This window comes from Mus musculus, chromosome 2 (assembly GCF_000001635.26).
Source record: "Mus musculus strain C57BL/6J chromosome 2, GRCm38.p6 C57BL/6J".
In the NCBI taxonomy this organism is placed as follows: domain Eukaryota; kingdom Metazoa; phylum Chordata; class Mammalia; order Rodentia; family Muridae; genus Mus; species Mus musculus.
The window spans coordinates 73,642,167-73,658,979 of NC_000068.7; the positions used below are offsets into that span (position 1 = coordinate 73,642,167).

Here is a 16,813-nt window from a genome sequence, read left to right on the forward strand (position 1 = left end):
GATGGAAGAGAGAATCTCAGGTGCAGAAGATTCCATAGAGAACATCAGCACAACAATCAAAGAAAATGCAAAATGCAAAAAGATCCTAACTCAAAACATCCAGGAAATCCAGGACACAAGGAGAAGAACAAACCTACGGATAATAGGAGTAGATGAGAATGAAGATTTTCAACTTAAAGGACCAGCAAATATCTTCAACAAAATTATAGAAGAAAACTTCCCAAACCTAAAGAAAGAGATGCCCATGAACATACAAGAAACCTACAGAACTCTAAATAGACTGGACCAGAAAAGAAATTTCTCCCGACACATAATAAGCAAAACAACAAATGCTCTAAATAAAGATAGACTATTAAAAGCAGTAAGGGAAAAAGGTCAAGTAACATATAAAGACAGGCCTATCAGAATTACACCAGATTTTTCACCAGAGACTATGAAAGCCAGAAGATCCTGGACAGATGTTATACAAACACTAAGAGAACACAAATGCCAGCCCAGGCTACTATACCCAGCCAAACTTTCAATTACCACAGATGGAGAAACCAAAGTATTCCACGACAAAACCAAATTCACACATTATCTTTCCACGAATCCAACCCTTCAAAGGATAATAACAGAAAAAAAAAAAAAAAGCAATACAAGGACGGAAACCAAGTCCTAGAAAAAGCAAGAAAGTAATCCTTCAACAAACCTAAAAGAAGACAGCCACAAGAACAGAATGTCAACTTTAAAAACAAAAATAATAGGAAGCAACAATTACTTTTCCTTAATATCTCTTAATATCAATGGACTCAAATCCTCAATAAAAAGGCATAGACTAACAGACTGGCTACACAAACAGGACCCAACATTCTGCTGCTTACAGGAAACCCATCTCAGGGAAAAAGACAGACACTACCTCAGAATGAAAGGCTGGAAAACAATTTTCCAAGCAAATGGTCTGAAGAAACAAGCTGGAGTAGCCATTCTAATATCTAATAAAATCGACTTCCAATCAAAGTCATCAAAAAAGACAAGGAAGGTGTCTTAGTTAGGGTTTTACTGCTGTGAACAGACAACATGACCAAGGCAAGTCTTATAAAAAGCAACGTTTAATTGGGGCTGGCTTACAGGTTCAGAGGTTCAGTCCATTATCATCAAGGTGGGTGCATGGCAGTATCCAGGCAGTCATGGCACAGGAAGAGCTGAGAGTTCTATGTCTTCATCCAAAGACTGCTAGTGGAAGACTGACTTCCAGGCAACTAGGGTGAGGATCTTATATCCACATCCACAGTGACACACCCATTCCAACCAGGTCACACCTATTCCAACAAGGCCACACCTTCAGATGGTGCCACCCCCTGGTCCAAGGATATACAAACCATCACAGAAGGGCACTTCATACTCATCAAAGGTAAAATCTTCCAAGAGGAACTCTCAATTCTGAATATCTATGCTCCAAATACAAGGGCGGCCACATTCATTAAAGAAACTTTAGTAAAGCTCAAAGCACACATTGCACCTCACACAATAATAGTGGGAGACTTCAACACACCATTTTCATCAATGGACAGATCATGGAAACAGAAACTAAACAGGGACACAGTGAAACTAACAGAAGTTATGAAACAAATGGATTTAACAGATATCTACAGAACATTTTATCCTAAAACAAAAGGATGTACCTTCTTCTCAGCACCTTCTGGTACCTTCTCCAAAACTGACCATATAATTGGTCACAAAACAGGCCTCAACAGATACAAAAATATTGAAATTGTCCCATGCATCCTATCAGATCACCATGGACTAAGGCTGATCTTCAATAACAAAATAAATAATAGAAAGCCAACATTCACGTGGAAACTGAATACTCTTCTCAATGATACCTTGGTCAAGGAAGGAATAAAGAAAGAAATTAAGGACTTTTTAGAGTTTAATGAAAATGAAGCCACAACATACCTAACCTTATGGGACACAATGAAAGCATTTCTAAGAGGAAAACTCATAGCTCTGAGTGCCTCCAAAAAGAAACTAGAGAGAGCACACACTAGTAGCTTGACAACATACCTAAAAGCTCTAGAACAAAAGGAAGGAAATTCACCCACGAGGAGTGGACAGCAGGAAATAATCAAACTCACGGGTGAAATCAACCAAGTGGAAACAAGAAGAACTATTCAAAGAATCAACCAAACGAGGAGCTGGTTCTTTGAGAAAATCAACAAGATAGATAAACCCTTAGACAGACTCACTAGAGGGCACAGGGACAAAATCCTAATTAACAAAATCAGAAATGAAAAGGGAGACATAACAACAGATCCTGAAGAAACCCAAAACACCATCAAATCCTTCTACAAAAGGCTATACTCAATAAAACTGCAGAACCTGGATGAAATGGACAAGTTTCTAGACAGATACCAGGTACCAAAGTTAAATCAGGATCAGGTTAATGATCTAAACAGTTCTATATCCCCTAAAGAAATAGAAGCAGTCATTAATAGTCTCCCAAACAAAAAAAGCCCAGGACCAGATGGGTTTAGTGCAGAGTTCTATCAGACCTTCAAAAGATCTAATTCCAGTTCTTCACAAACTATTCCTCAAAATAGAAGCAGAAGGTACTCTACCCAACTCATTCTATGAAGCCACAATTACTCTGATACCTAAACCACAGAAAGACCCAACAAAGATAGAGAACTTCAGACAAATTTCCCTTATGAATATCGATGCAAAAATACTCAATAAAATTCTCGCTAACCGAATCCAAGAACACATAAAAACAATCATCCACCCTGACCAAGTAGGTTTCATTCCAGGGATGCAGGGATGGTTTAATATACAGAAATCCATCAATGTAATCCAGTATATAAACAAACTCAAAGACAAAAACCACATGATCATCTCGTTAGATGTGGAGAAAGCATTTGACAAACTCCAACACCCATTCAAGATAAAAGTCTTGGAATGATCAGGAATTCAAGGCCGATACCTAAACATGATAAAAGCAATCTACAGCAAACCAGTAGCCAACATCAAAGTAAATGGTGAGAAGCTGGAAGCAATCCCACTAAAATCAGGGACTAGACAAGGCTGCCCACTTTCTCCCTACCTCTTCAACATAGTACTTGAAGTCCTAGCCAGAGCAATTCGACAACAAAAAGAGATCAAGGGGATACAAATTGGAAAAGAGGAAGTCAAAATATCACTTTTTGCAGATGATATGATAGTATATATAAGTGACCCTAAAAATTCCACCAGAGAACTCCTAAACCTGATAAACAGCTTCAGTGAAGTAGCTGGATATAAAATTAACTCAAAAAAGTCAATGGCCTTTCTGTACACAAAGGATAAACAGGCTGAGAAAGAAATTAGGGAAACAACACCCTTCTCAATAGTCACAAATAATATAAAATACCTTGGCATGACTCTAACTAAGGAAGTGAAAGATCTGTATGATAAGAACTTCATTTCTCTGAAGAAAGAAATTAAAGAAGATCTCAGAAGATGGAAAGATCTCCCATGCTCATGGATTGGCAGGATCAACATTGTAAAAATGGCTATCTTGTCAAAAGCAATCTACAGATTCAATGCAATCCCCATCAAAATTCCAACTCAATTCTTCAACGAAGTAGAAAGGGCAAACTGCAAATTCATCTGGAATAACAAAAAACCTAGGATAGCAAAAACTCTTCTCAAGGATAAAAAAAAAAAAATCTCTGGTGGAATCACCATGACTGACCTAAAGCTGTACTACATACAGACCAATTGTGATAAAAACTGTATGGTACTGGTATAGTGACAGACAAGTAGACCAATGGAATAGAATTGAAGACCCAGAAATGAACCCACACACGTATGTTCATTTGATATTTGACAAGGGAGCTAAAACCATCCAGTGGAAAAAAAGATAGCATTTTCAACAAATGGTGCTGGCACAACTGGTGGTTATTATGTAGATTAAGATTGCGAATTGATCCATTCCTATCTCCTTGTACTAAGGTCAAATCTAAGTGGATTAAGGAACTCCACATAAAACCAGAGACACTGAAACTTATAGAGGAGAAAGTTGGGAAAAGCCTCGAAGATATGGGTACAGGGGAAAAATTCCTGAATAGAACAGCAATGACGTGCTGTAAGATCAAGAATTGACAAATGGGACCTCATAAAATTGCAAAGCTTCTGCAAGGCAAAAAGACACTGCCAATAAGACAAAAAGGTCACCAACAGATTGGGAAAGGATCTTTACCTATCCTAAATCAGACAGGGGACTAATATCCAATATATATAAAGAACTCAAGAAGGTGGACTCCAGAAAATCAAATAACCCCATTAAAAATGGGGTTCAGAGCTAAACAAAGAATTCTCACCTGAGGAGTCCCGAATGGCTGAGAAGCACCTGATAAAATGTTCAGCATCCTTAATCATCAGGGAAATGCAAATCAAAGGAACCCTGAGATTCCACCTCATACCAGTCAGAATGGCTAAGATCAAAAATTCAGGTGACAGCAGATGCTGGCGAGGATGCGGAGAAAGAGGAACACTCCTCCATTGTTGGTGCGATTGCAAGCTCATACAACCACTTTGGAAATCAGTCTGTCGGTTCCTCAGAAAATTGAACATAGTACTACTGGAGGATCCAGCAATACCTCTCCTGGGCATATATCCAGAAGATGTCCCAACCGGTAAGAAGGACACATGCTCCACTATGTTCATAGCAGCCTTATTTATAATAGCCAGAAGCTGGAAAGAACCCAGATGCCCCTCAACAGAGGAATGGATACAGAAAACGTGGTAATTACATAATGGAGTACTACTCAGCTATTCAAAAAATGGATTTATGAAATTCCTAGGCAAATGGATGGACCTAGAGGGCATCATCCTGAGTGAGGTAACCCAATCACAAAAGAACTCACACAATATGCACTCACTGATAAGTGGATATTAGCCCAGAAACTTAGAATACCCAAGATATAAGATACAATTTGCAAAACATGAAACTCAAGAAGAACGAAGACCAAAGTGTGGACACTTTGCCCCTTCTTAGAATTGGGAACAAAACACCCATGGAAGGTGTTACAGAGACAAAGTTTGGAGCTGAGACAAAAGGATAGACCATCTAGAGACTGCCATATCGGGGGATCCATTCCATAATTAGCTTCCAAACGCTGACACCATTGCATACACTAGCAAGATTTTCCTGAAAGGACCCTGATATAGCTGTCTCTTGTGAGACTATGTCGGGGCCTAGCAAACACAGAAGTGGATGCTCACAGTCAGCTATTGGATAGATCACAGGGCCCCCAATGGAGGAGCTAGAGAAAGTACCCAAGGAGCTGGGGGGATCTGCAACCCTATAGGTGGAACAACAATATGAACTAACCAGTACCCCCCGGAGCTCGTGTCTCTAGCTGCATATGTATCAGAAGATGGCCTAGTCGACCATCAGTGGAAAGAGAGGCTCTTTGGTCGTGCAAACTGTATATGCCTCAGTACAGGGGAACGCCAGGGCTAAGAATTGGAGGGGGGAGCGTGGGGGGGGGGGGACACTTTTGGGATAGCATTGGAAATGTAAATGAAATAAATACCTAATAAAAAATAAAAATAAAAAAATGGATGAAATGGATAATTTTCTAAACAGATACTTAAGTAAGTATTCAATATGGCAAAGACTGGTGATTGTATATTTCAAGAATGGAAAAACTATTCAAAATTGAGGGAAATTACCATAAAAGTCCTTCTAGACCAGCAGTGGCCATAACAAAATAAACATTGCCTTGAACTATAAGCAATAAGCCAGAGGGAGAGTTGATAAAGAGATGGCCAGAGCATGGTGCTAGCCTTGCTATACTAGGACAGCTATTGGGGCAGCACGGTCTCTCCGCTCTGTTCCCATGTAATGAGAACCATAAAAACATGTTCTATTAAATGGTGTATGAACCAGTAGTTTGAGTATGGAGAAAATAGTGAATTATTGTTAATTCTATTCATAAGAATCGTTCCCTGGACTAAGGAGATGGCTCAGTTGGTGTTTACTGTGTGTTTCTGTCCAGTCCCCAGAAACATGTGAAAAATCCAGATATGGAGTCAAGCACTTTCACTAGTGCTGTAGAATTAGCTGGTGTTCACTGGCTAGCCAGCCTGGCCTTATAGGTGAGTTATAGGTTAAAAGGGAGACAAACAAAAAAGAAATAAGAACAAACTAGATAGCATCTGAGGAATGACTCCTGAGGTTGACAATTTCAACCTCTACATGTATATGCACACACCTCTACACACAACAATGCATACATGCAGCTCCACACACATACACAACTCCACACACAAATACATTTACCATAACCAATACAGGGTATTACCAACAGTTAAATTCCTTATGGATTCTTTTATAATCTACCCATTTTCTCAATTAATACTATTTCTGTGGGAGAAAATGCTCTAAAATTGCAGCTGTGTCTTTTTATTTATTTATTTATTTATTTATTTTTATTACAATTTTCCTCAATTACATTTCCAATGCTATCCCAAAAGTCCCCCATACCCTCCCCCCCACTTCTCTACCCACTCATTCCCATTTTTTTTTGGCCCTGGCGTTCCCCTGTACTGGGGCATATACAGTTTGCGTGTCCAATGGGGCAGCTGTGTCTTTACAGCACAAGTAAGTGAAGGTGCTTGGACTCATGTACAGACCCATCAATACTAGCACAAACACACCCGTGTTGACGGAACAGCACTCTACATAGCGCCATCAGCCTGAATCCAGGCTATCAGTCAGTCAGTCAGTCAGTCAGTCAGTCGGTCCATATGTCTATCCACTAATCATGAGAGACATGTTGTTGCTACATGTAGCTCAGGCTTACCTGAAACTTACTCGGTAGCCCAGGCGGCCTTGAACTCATAACTTTACTGCCTCTCTACCCAGTGTTAGGATTACAGGTGCTGCCATCCTTAGCTTTTTTGTCCACTTTTCATCATACTACAAGATATAAACTATATAATAAAAAGTAAAACAACAGCTGGGAATGGTGGCTCACACTTTTAATCCCAACATTCTGGAGGCAAAGGCAGGAGGATCTCTGTGTTTGAGGCTAAGAAGGTCTATAGAGCAACTTCCAGAAGAGCCAAGGCTATGCAGAGAAATCTTATCTTAAAAACATAGTAATGATTAAAAAACAACAACAAAAATCATCAAACCACTCTTGTTTGTTTGTTTGTTTTGTTTTTCAAGACAGGGTTTCTCTGTATAGCCCTGGCTATCGTGGAATTCACTCTGTAGTCCAGGCTGGCCTTGAACTCAGAAATCCACCTGCCTCTGCTTCCCAAGTGCTAGGATTAAAGGCGTGCGACACCACTGCCCGGTGTACCAAACCACTCTTGATGTCAAAGTGTAGATGTTTAAAGCCCATCCTTTTTGTCCCTTTCTCTGGATAGCTTTCCCTCATAACTGACCATTTTCAACGCTGAAGGATGTCAAATGCTATGGATGGCAAAGCAGTTTAGTAGTACAGCCAACTCCAACAACCTGAATCTGACCTCTGTGACCCTCAAGTGGAAGGAGAGAACCGTCTGCTCATATGACACTCAAATGCCTCCTACACTAAACATACGCACACACAGACGCACACATATATACATGCAACTACATACACACAAATACATTTTCCACAACCAATACAGGTTCTTAAATGTAACATTTAAAACATCCAAAGTATGGAGTTGAAGAGAGAAGGCTCAGAGGTTAAGAGCACTGGTTGCTCTTCCTGAGGAATTCCCAGCACCCACACTGCAGCTTAGAATTGTCTGTAACTCTATCTCCAGGAGATCTGACAGCCTCACACAGACATACATGCAGGTAAAACACCAATGCACATAAAATAAAAATAACTAAGTTATACAAACATTAAAAGAATCTAATGTAATATAAAGCAATATTCTACTTTGAGAATTAGATTCATTACTTGGATAAATGAGCTTGTATTGTGCTGGAAAGATGGTTCAGTAGTTAAGACGACTAGTTGATCTTCTAGAGATCCTACATTCAATTCCCAGCAACCATATAGTGGCTCACAACCATGAATAATTGGATCTGATGTCCTCTTCAGGCATACAGGTATACATGTAAATAGAGCATTAATACAATTAATACAGTAAATAAATAAAAAAAGTATTTAAAAATGAGCTTGTATTAAAATATCAGTGGTAAATTTGAACACAGAAATCAATATTTAAAAACAAACAATGTTCTAGTTACAATACTTAGTACAAAGAGAAAGGGGAAGGGGAAGAAGGGGAAGAAGGGGAAGAAGGGGAAGAAGGGGAAGAAGGGGAAGAAGGAAGGGGAAGAAAGGGAAGAAGGAAGGGGAAGAAGGGGAAGGGAAGGAAGGGGGAGGGGAAGGGAAGGAAGGGGGAGGGGAAGGGAAGGAAGGGGGAGGGGGAGTGGAGGGGAGGGGGAAGAGGGAGTGGAAGGGAAGGGAGGGGGACGGGGAGGGGAGGGGAGGGGAAGGAGGGGGGAAGGGGAAGGAAGGGGGAAGGGAAGGGGAAGAGGAGGGGGAAGGGAAGGGGAAGGGGGAAGGGGAAGGGAAGGGAAAGGAAGGGAAGGAAAAGAAGAGAGAACCACAACCGATAAAATGCAGAGTTTTGGAGCCCAGTCCTAAAGGATAGATCTAGACACTGGTCCTGTACCTAAGGCTTGGGAATCACTGCAGAAGAGGAGGCAGAATGATAGCAAGGAACAAAGAGTTAGCTGTGAAATTGTCTCCTAGAGATGTCAGAGAAGTCACACCCATGGAATCTCATGAAGTGGCTGAACAACATCAACAGACACACTAGCAACAATGGCCAGGGGTGGGGAGACCTCAAGCCTACATAAAGAACTACAGCAACTAAGGAATGCTAAGTGGGAGAAATAGTCTTCCCATGCAAAGAGGACACATACCACTTTTTTTGTTTGTTTGTTTTTGGTTTTTTTCGAGACAGGGTTTCTCTGTATAGCCCTGGCTGTACAGAAATCCGCCTGCCTCTGCCTCCAAGTGCTGAAATTAAAGGCCTGCGTCATCACTGCCTGGCTACACATACCACTTGGTGACCCAATACCAAATGGTTAGCCCTGAAAACACATAAAAGTAACATGATACAGATGGATGAAGTTGTATTTAGGAATATATTCCTGTGTGTGTGCGCACACAGACACACAGAGGACATATATATGTAACACACATATACATACATAAAGATAACAACAACTGAAAAGAGGTCAGTGCCAAGCATGTGGTGGTGCACACCTTTAATTCCCACACTTGGGAGGCAGAGGCAGGACGATCTCTGAGTATACAAAGCAAGTTCCAGGACAGCTAGGGCTGTTACATAGAGAAACCCTGTCTCAAAAACACCCCCCCCCAAAAAAAAAAACAAACGGAGGAACGAGGTCACAAATTGAAGAGGGCAGGGGAATGGGAAGCAGGAACTCATGTAACTGCATTATAATCTCAAAAGTATTTTTTAAAGTTGCCCTATTTTTAATTATGTGTGTGCATGCATGTATGTACACAGGAGTGCTAGTGCCCCTGGGGCCAGATGTATGAATTCTCCTGGAGTTGGGGCTAACTGGCTGTTGTGGGGGCTGGGAACAGAATTTGGGTCCTCTGTAAAAGCAGTATGTATTTTTAACTGCCGAGCCCTCTCTCTAGCACTCAGACTTAATTCATTAAGACAAGAGACTCACTATGTAGATCAGCTGACCTTGAACTCACAGAGATCCATCCACCTCTGCCTCCTGAGTACTGGAATTAAAAGTATGTGTGCCACCATGCTTAGCCAATTTTGATTTTTTATAACTGAATATTTAGTTTAAGGGTACATCCTTCCTGTTGTTACTGAGTATAATGTTGTATAAATATCAATTAGATCAAATTGGCTGATTAAAGCTCCCATGACCCTATTTTTGGTCTGTTCTATCACTGACAGTATTACTGAAACTTCTAATTATGATGTGGACTGTCTATTTCATTTGCAGCTCAGCTGTATGTATTTGAATCTGTTATTAGGCATATATACACTTTAAAATATTATGTCCTCTTAATGAATTTTATCTTTATTTCCAATTGTTACTCCTTGTCTTATAAACTATTATATTACCATGTATGGCAGAGATCTGGGCCAATTAGCATTCTATTCTCCTGAAAGGACCTACTGTGCAGAGATAGACATGGACACAGCATCAGGAAACTGCGTGCCAGGCCTTGAGTCTGACAAAACTATGTCTTGGAAATAGGTGAGACTCTGGCAAAACAAAGAACTGGAGCCTCTGTCACCACCCTGTACCAAAATGAGTCTCAAAATAGCTCAAAGGTGGAAGATGGACCTGGATGCATTCCAACCCCCACAGGATGGGGCGGATTTTTAATGCTGGATTTCTAATTATGTGACACACTGCCAGTCTGCGTTAGGGTTCCTGACATCTAGAAGGAAAAATCTCACAAATGTTCTACCAAATGATAAGTATTATCCAATAGCTCCATATAACTAAAAATGAGAAGCCAAACCACTGAGCACCCATAGTCAGCAGCAAAGCAAACATGCATGCCTGCAGGGAAGGATGCCCCCATGAACTGGACTGAGCCAGGAGCAGAAGTTGAGGCTGGGTCACATGTCAGTGGTGGAGCTTAGAGGTAATTTTAAACCAGAGAAGAAGCATGCAGGAAGGAACAGTAAAGCCTACTGACAAAATGGCAGAAAACACGTGCAAATGATATATCTGATGGGCTAGCATCAGAATATATTAGAAACTCCTGGCACTGAATAGCAAAGCCACCAAGCAGCTTTAATTTTACTATTATTGGTACACGTGTATGTGTGTGTACACCTGGTTGGGGCACACATGCCAAAGCATGCACATGGAGGCCAGAAGGACAAGTTTTATGTGTTGGTTCTCTACTTTTACTTTGGACAGCCTTGCAAAGCAAGCACTTTTACCAGCTGAATTACCTTGCCTGCATACCTTCAAATAACTCCAAAAAAATGGGGCAGGTCTAGGTAGTGTGTGTGTGTGTGTGTGTGTGTGTGTGTGTGTCCAGGAGCTCACGTGCAGCCTGAAAAGGAAGCATGGTGAGCCTCATCTCAAAAAAGGAAAAAGATGGGGAGGGTCCAAAAAACACGTATTAACGGAAGATACAAAAATGATTAACATGAAGAGATCATGTACTGTTATTAATCTCAAGGGAAATGCAAATCAAACCTAAAAAGGGGTGTCACCTCATGGTGGTGAAAATGCCTATTCCCCAAATGGAAAGAACCACTGTTGGTGAGAGTGTGGAGAAGCTGCAATCTTGACGGTGCCAGTGGGAATGTGAAATACTTCAGCTGTTAATGAAAACTGCCGGCAATTCTTTTAAGAAATTTATGCAGGCTATCCCAAAAGTCTGACATCAGGATCTCAAAGATAGCTTCACCCTCTGTCAATAGCAGCATTTACTGTAACATTTAAGGTATTTCTTAACAGCCAACTTATGGGGGAAAAAAACCCTAAATATTCATGGATGGATGAGTAAAGAAAATGGGTAAATATTCAAAGAAATGGTCTTACTTTGGCTTTCTATTGCTATGATCAAAAGCAACTTGGGGGAGGGGTATGTTCTGGCACACAGATATGCTGGGTTACATCTAGTGGAAACTGAAGCAGAAGCTGAAGCAAGGCAGGAAGCTGGGACAGGAACTGAAGCAGAGACATGGAGCGTGCTGTTCACTGGCTCTCATCAGTGCTCCTCTACTTGCTGTTTCCATACCAACAAAGCCATCTGTACAGGGTAGCACTGACCAATATGAGTGGGACTCTCCCAATCAATAACTAATCAAATATATGTCCCACAGACCCGTCTCCAGGCAATTCCTCAAATGAGATTCCTTCTTCTCAGATATGTCTAGGCCTATGTCAAGTTGACAGAAACCAACCAGTACAGGAATATTAATTTAGCTTTTAGAAATAAATTTTACCACATGCTAAATATAGATAAAACTGAAGGACATTGTGCTAAGTGAAATAGGCCAGTCCACTAGGACAAACTTGAGATCCACTTACATGCAGAATCTTAGATAATCCACTCTTAGAAACAGAGACTGGATTCCAGGGATTGGGAGGCCAGAAAAGTGGCAAAGTTGTGTGTTATACTGTGTGTCCTACTAACAGTTCTAATTAATAGATCTCATTTTCTTCTTACAACAAACAAACAAAATCCCAACCTTAAAAATCAAAACTCTCCCAAATCGTGCAGGACTCTAACATTTCTAGTTGTGTGCTGCATGCTTGTTCCGACTGTCACATTCCTGCTAGCAGAATGTGATGTTCTACAGCCTTTTCACATCATAGTCACACACTCAACATCGGATTCTGGGGAACAGGGCATTAGTTAAGTATTTTAACACTCATGTTCATGCATACAACAACACCATGTTCTCCTCATTATATTGGTATTTGCACTCGAAGTATTAGAACAAAGCTATCAGTAAACATTTAAACCATCAGCAAGGAGTGAGATGAGAGGGCTGCAGTGCTGGGGCTGCAGAGGCCAGGGCAGAGAAGGGCAGCAAGCATTCCAGAAGGCAGAGGCAGAGAGGCAGGGAGGGGAAGAGAGAGTGGCAGAGAGAAGGGAAGAGAGGGGAAGAGAGAGGCATAGAGGGGCAGAGAGAGGGGCAGAGAGAAAGGGGCAGAGAGAGAGGCAGAGAGAGGCAGAGAGAAAGGGGCAGAGAGAGAGGCAGAGAGGCAGAGGCAGAGGCAGGTGTGACCACTATTTTTGACTCTCACAGCACCTGAGAAGCACTGTGCCGGGTAGCAACAGAAATGAAGTCTTACAGGGACCTTATAGGCCATTTTTTCCAACCTCCCAGTTTCTGCTCATCAGTCCTTTTCTTGTCTGAGTGCAGAGGCAGAGAGAACCCCATTATGTACTGATCTTGGCTATTTTTGTCTTCTTTGGCCCACATTCAAAGTGAAGAGAGGGGGAATGTGCTTAATATAAAATACACATTGCAGTTCCTTTTAACCTCTTATTTGCAGAAAAACTATTCCTTTAAAATCTCATGTTGGATACTCCATGTTCATACCCATAAAGGATAATACAAAAGCTTAATAAGATACTTTATGATAACCATATTAATGAAGCTAAGACAGAAGAATCTGGGCTTTGTGGCCAACCTGGACTACATAATATGTTCAAGGCCAGCCTAGGCTATATAGTTAGACTCTGTCTTCAAATTTAAAAAAATGTTATCATGATGTTATCAGAATTTTCATTTCATTTTTCAAACGTATGTAAGTTTTATTAATATAAAAGAACACAGGTCTTAAGAATGTCTTTTCAGAATGTATTTTGTATTGAGATTTTTCTGTTGTTATAAGACTTGGTTTCAAAACAACAGGTCCACTATGTCACACTGTATACTAACTCAGTCAGTCATTCAGTCAACACCTATTAAACGTGTACCAGTTGCCAGCATTTTCCCACATATGGCAAAAAGGGGAAAAAGATTAGAATGAGGGAGAAGGTGGTAAGACGTTTAGTGGGTACACAGCAAAAGGAAGTGAGGAGACACTGTCACTGAACATAGAATTTCAGTGCAGCGAAAGAGAAGCAAACAAAACTCCTCTCGATATGTATCAATCAAAGAGCAGAGGGCCTGGATCTGTGTGTCCCAGGAGGAGAGGAAAGACCCCTTCCTTCATCAGGAGTGTGGCCGCTGCTGCCCTCTGGTTGCCAAGCAGCAGGACACTGCCTGCTGGCCAGGTACTTACTACTTCTACATTTCAGAGGTCCTGATCACTAACCTTATTATGGAAGCCTCCTGTTATGGTGCTATTTGAATTCTACCACAATTTGCATTTTGGAAGCCACTGCCTGTATCTTCTCTTGCAAACAGAGGATTTCATTGTACTCTGTTGTACAGAAAATACTCAAGGGCTCTTATGTAAACCCCACTCAGCCCAGGAGCTGAATGGAACCCCCCAGGGTCATCCAAGACTCTCCACCACGCTGTGATCTATGCTAGGAGGAAGGCCAGGATTTAATCACTCCTTTATAGAAATGAATTAATTGATATAAATCCAGAAAAAAACAGTTATAGATAATATGTCTTAATAAGTAGTGGCTACCATGTACCTACATAGACCAGGAACTAAGTTTTCTGCCATAGAAAGAGAGGTTTAGAGAGATTAGGCATTTGGGCCAATTAGGCAATGGTCCATGTCACAAGCAAATGCCTGAAGGCAAAGGCTGAGTCTCCAGTCCTTCCCAGAGTCTTAGAAGGAGGATGCAACCAATGACTGTGGAGGGCTGCTTCTGTTTTGCTTTTGATATATTTTTTAATTTTTGTTTTCTCTACATGTGGTATTAGGACAGAGTAATTCTCTTTAAAATTTTAAAAGATTCGCTTTATTTAGTGTGTGTTTCTAGGAGCACAGGTACTATGGCATACAGTTGGTTCTCTACTTCTCCCATGTAGGTCCCAGAGATAAAATCCTCAGCCAGGAGCCAAGAAAGTACCTTTACCTACGGAGACATCTCATCAGCTCAGAATAGAATAACTCTTAAAAGAATTTGATTAGTTAGAAATAGGTTCAATTTTCATATTAATTAAAGTTCATATACCTATAGAAACATCACATGGTACATATATATACACACACACATACACATACACATTTATATGTCAATTATAAATAAAAACCTACAAATTATGGGTTCTATGTGATGTTATCATATGGGTCTACATGTCTAATACTCAAATCATATCTCTTGCAAGATTTGCTTCATTTTACTTTTTGGTAAAAACATCTAGAATCCCTCTAGTTCTTTTGGAATTATGCTCAAATTTATACTGACATCTTACCAAACTTCTACAGAATGTGGTATCTTTACAGCTAAAATGATTGCCTCCTAAGATATAGTAGCCTTTCTATGATGTAAGAACAACAGAGGGGAGGGAGGGAAAGAGAGTGAGAGAGGGAGAGGAGGGGTCGGGAGGAGAGGAGAAGGTTACATAACAGTAGAATCCATTTTTTCACTTTCTCCTACAAATCCCCAGTCACAGGGTACAGCTGCTCTGAATGGCTCCCTCCTTGGTGAGTGCTTGCACCAAAGGTAACCGGTGCTCTTGCATTCACCCCGAAATAAGATCTGACAGCTGTGCACTCTGCACCGAGCAGCATTACGTAAGAAGCAGCTCAAGAGGCAAAGCACAGGGAAAGGAGGCTTTGGTGAGGCGGAGGTCACTGGGAAAACACTCCACTGAGAGAGCACTGCAGGCAGACCACATGACGGGCTATCATGGAAACTGTTCTGTTTCCCACAGTAGCTGACTGCACGTGTGTACCAGAGGCAGTGCCCTTCTATGCCAGCATCTGCATGGACTGAGTTCCTGCTAGAGCTGCAGGTCTTTCAGGGATATTCGCCCAAGTCAAGCAGGACCCTTTCTTTTTTCTTTTCTTTCTTTTTCTGAAAACATTTTTGAACATGTTACTCCACAGGCACATTTTAAAAAAAACCTGTTATTTTAATAGGAGGAGTCAAACTCTGAGACTTCTGAACCTTATTAGTGATGCTAAACACTGTGAGAATACTTCACTGTCCCACAGAAAACCCTTCTTGACATGGACTGTTAATGAACAGGCCTCAGCTGGGTTTCATCTGCTAGCTCCAGAGAAAGAAGTCTTCCACATTTTATGTTCTTAAAACAAAATAGAAGAGAAAAAAAACCCCAAAATAAACAAAAACAAGTATGCTGAGGCCAGGGTAGAGCTCACTGGTATAGTGTCTGCCTGGCAGGCACAAGGTTCTAGGTTCAGGCTCCAGTTCTGGTGGTGGCCAGGGTCACAATCAGTCACAGTTAATACTTTCTGGATGTGCAGGATTTACTTCTTATAAAGCTATGTGAAAAAAACCTAAAAGATACAGTCTTCAGGAGAGGGGAAAGTATATGCTTGTTCATGCAAATCCTTCAACAGACCCGGCTGCTTCCAACCAATCCTGCTCAGCAGCATTTGCAGAACCTGACTTAGCACTAAGGGATCATGTCATAGGCCGTCTTGCCTAGCAGATGCACCTCTTTGAAGATGCTTTGGAAGTCCCAGGATCTCTAGACTCTGCAGATGGTTCTTCCCTTCTAACTTAATAGGCACTTACGGGCCACTTTCCTGGGAAAAGTCCTGTAAGATCAGGCTATAAATCACCAAAACTCAGCAGCCTACAGGTATTTATTGATTTGTTTACTTATTTATTTTTGGTTTATAAGTGGACGATGTGGCTAAGGCTGGATGTACATATTTCCATTTTCTGCCAATTTTTGATTTATTGAACTGTCTCAATTCCATTTTAAAACAAAAATATTGGTTGAAAAGTAACCCCCAAATAGTATGAAGACTACAATCTATTCCTCAGTATAGAAAACGCAGAGTATACTGAGGCATGTTTGTTGTTTTGTTTTTTAGCATGAATAAAATAAATGCTGGTGTTAAAAGTCAGGATGGATTATAAATCTGGATAAAGTCCCTTAGTAGAGAGCCTGGTGCACTCTATATGCTGAATAAATGTTAAATAAATTAACAGATAACCCCCACACACACACTTCCAGGCCTAACACCTTTTTTTTTTGCAATCAAATATTTCCATTCGAACATTAATGATACTCTGTGTAAACTGAATATTCTTGAGTCTTAAGACAACTTTTAACTATCAGGAAGTTACTATAAAATGCTGGCTCATCTGCCTGCTGAGTGTAGCTGGGTCTCCTTACACATGACTTCAAGTTGCATATCCCCTGATTTAGCATGTAAAGAGCACAACTTCAAGGCCTTATA

The 16,813-nt window shown here is 40.8% G+C and overlaps 1 protein-coding gene across 16 annotated transcripts in view; it reads right to left on the reverse strand.

The window, feature by feature from the left end:
• Chn1 (chimerin 1) overlaps positions 1-16,813 on the reverse strand; it is a 164,708-nt gene that overhangs the window by 31,507 nt on the left and 116,388 nt on the right. The window lies entirely within an intron of this gene.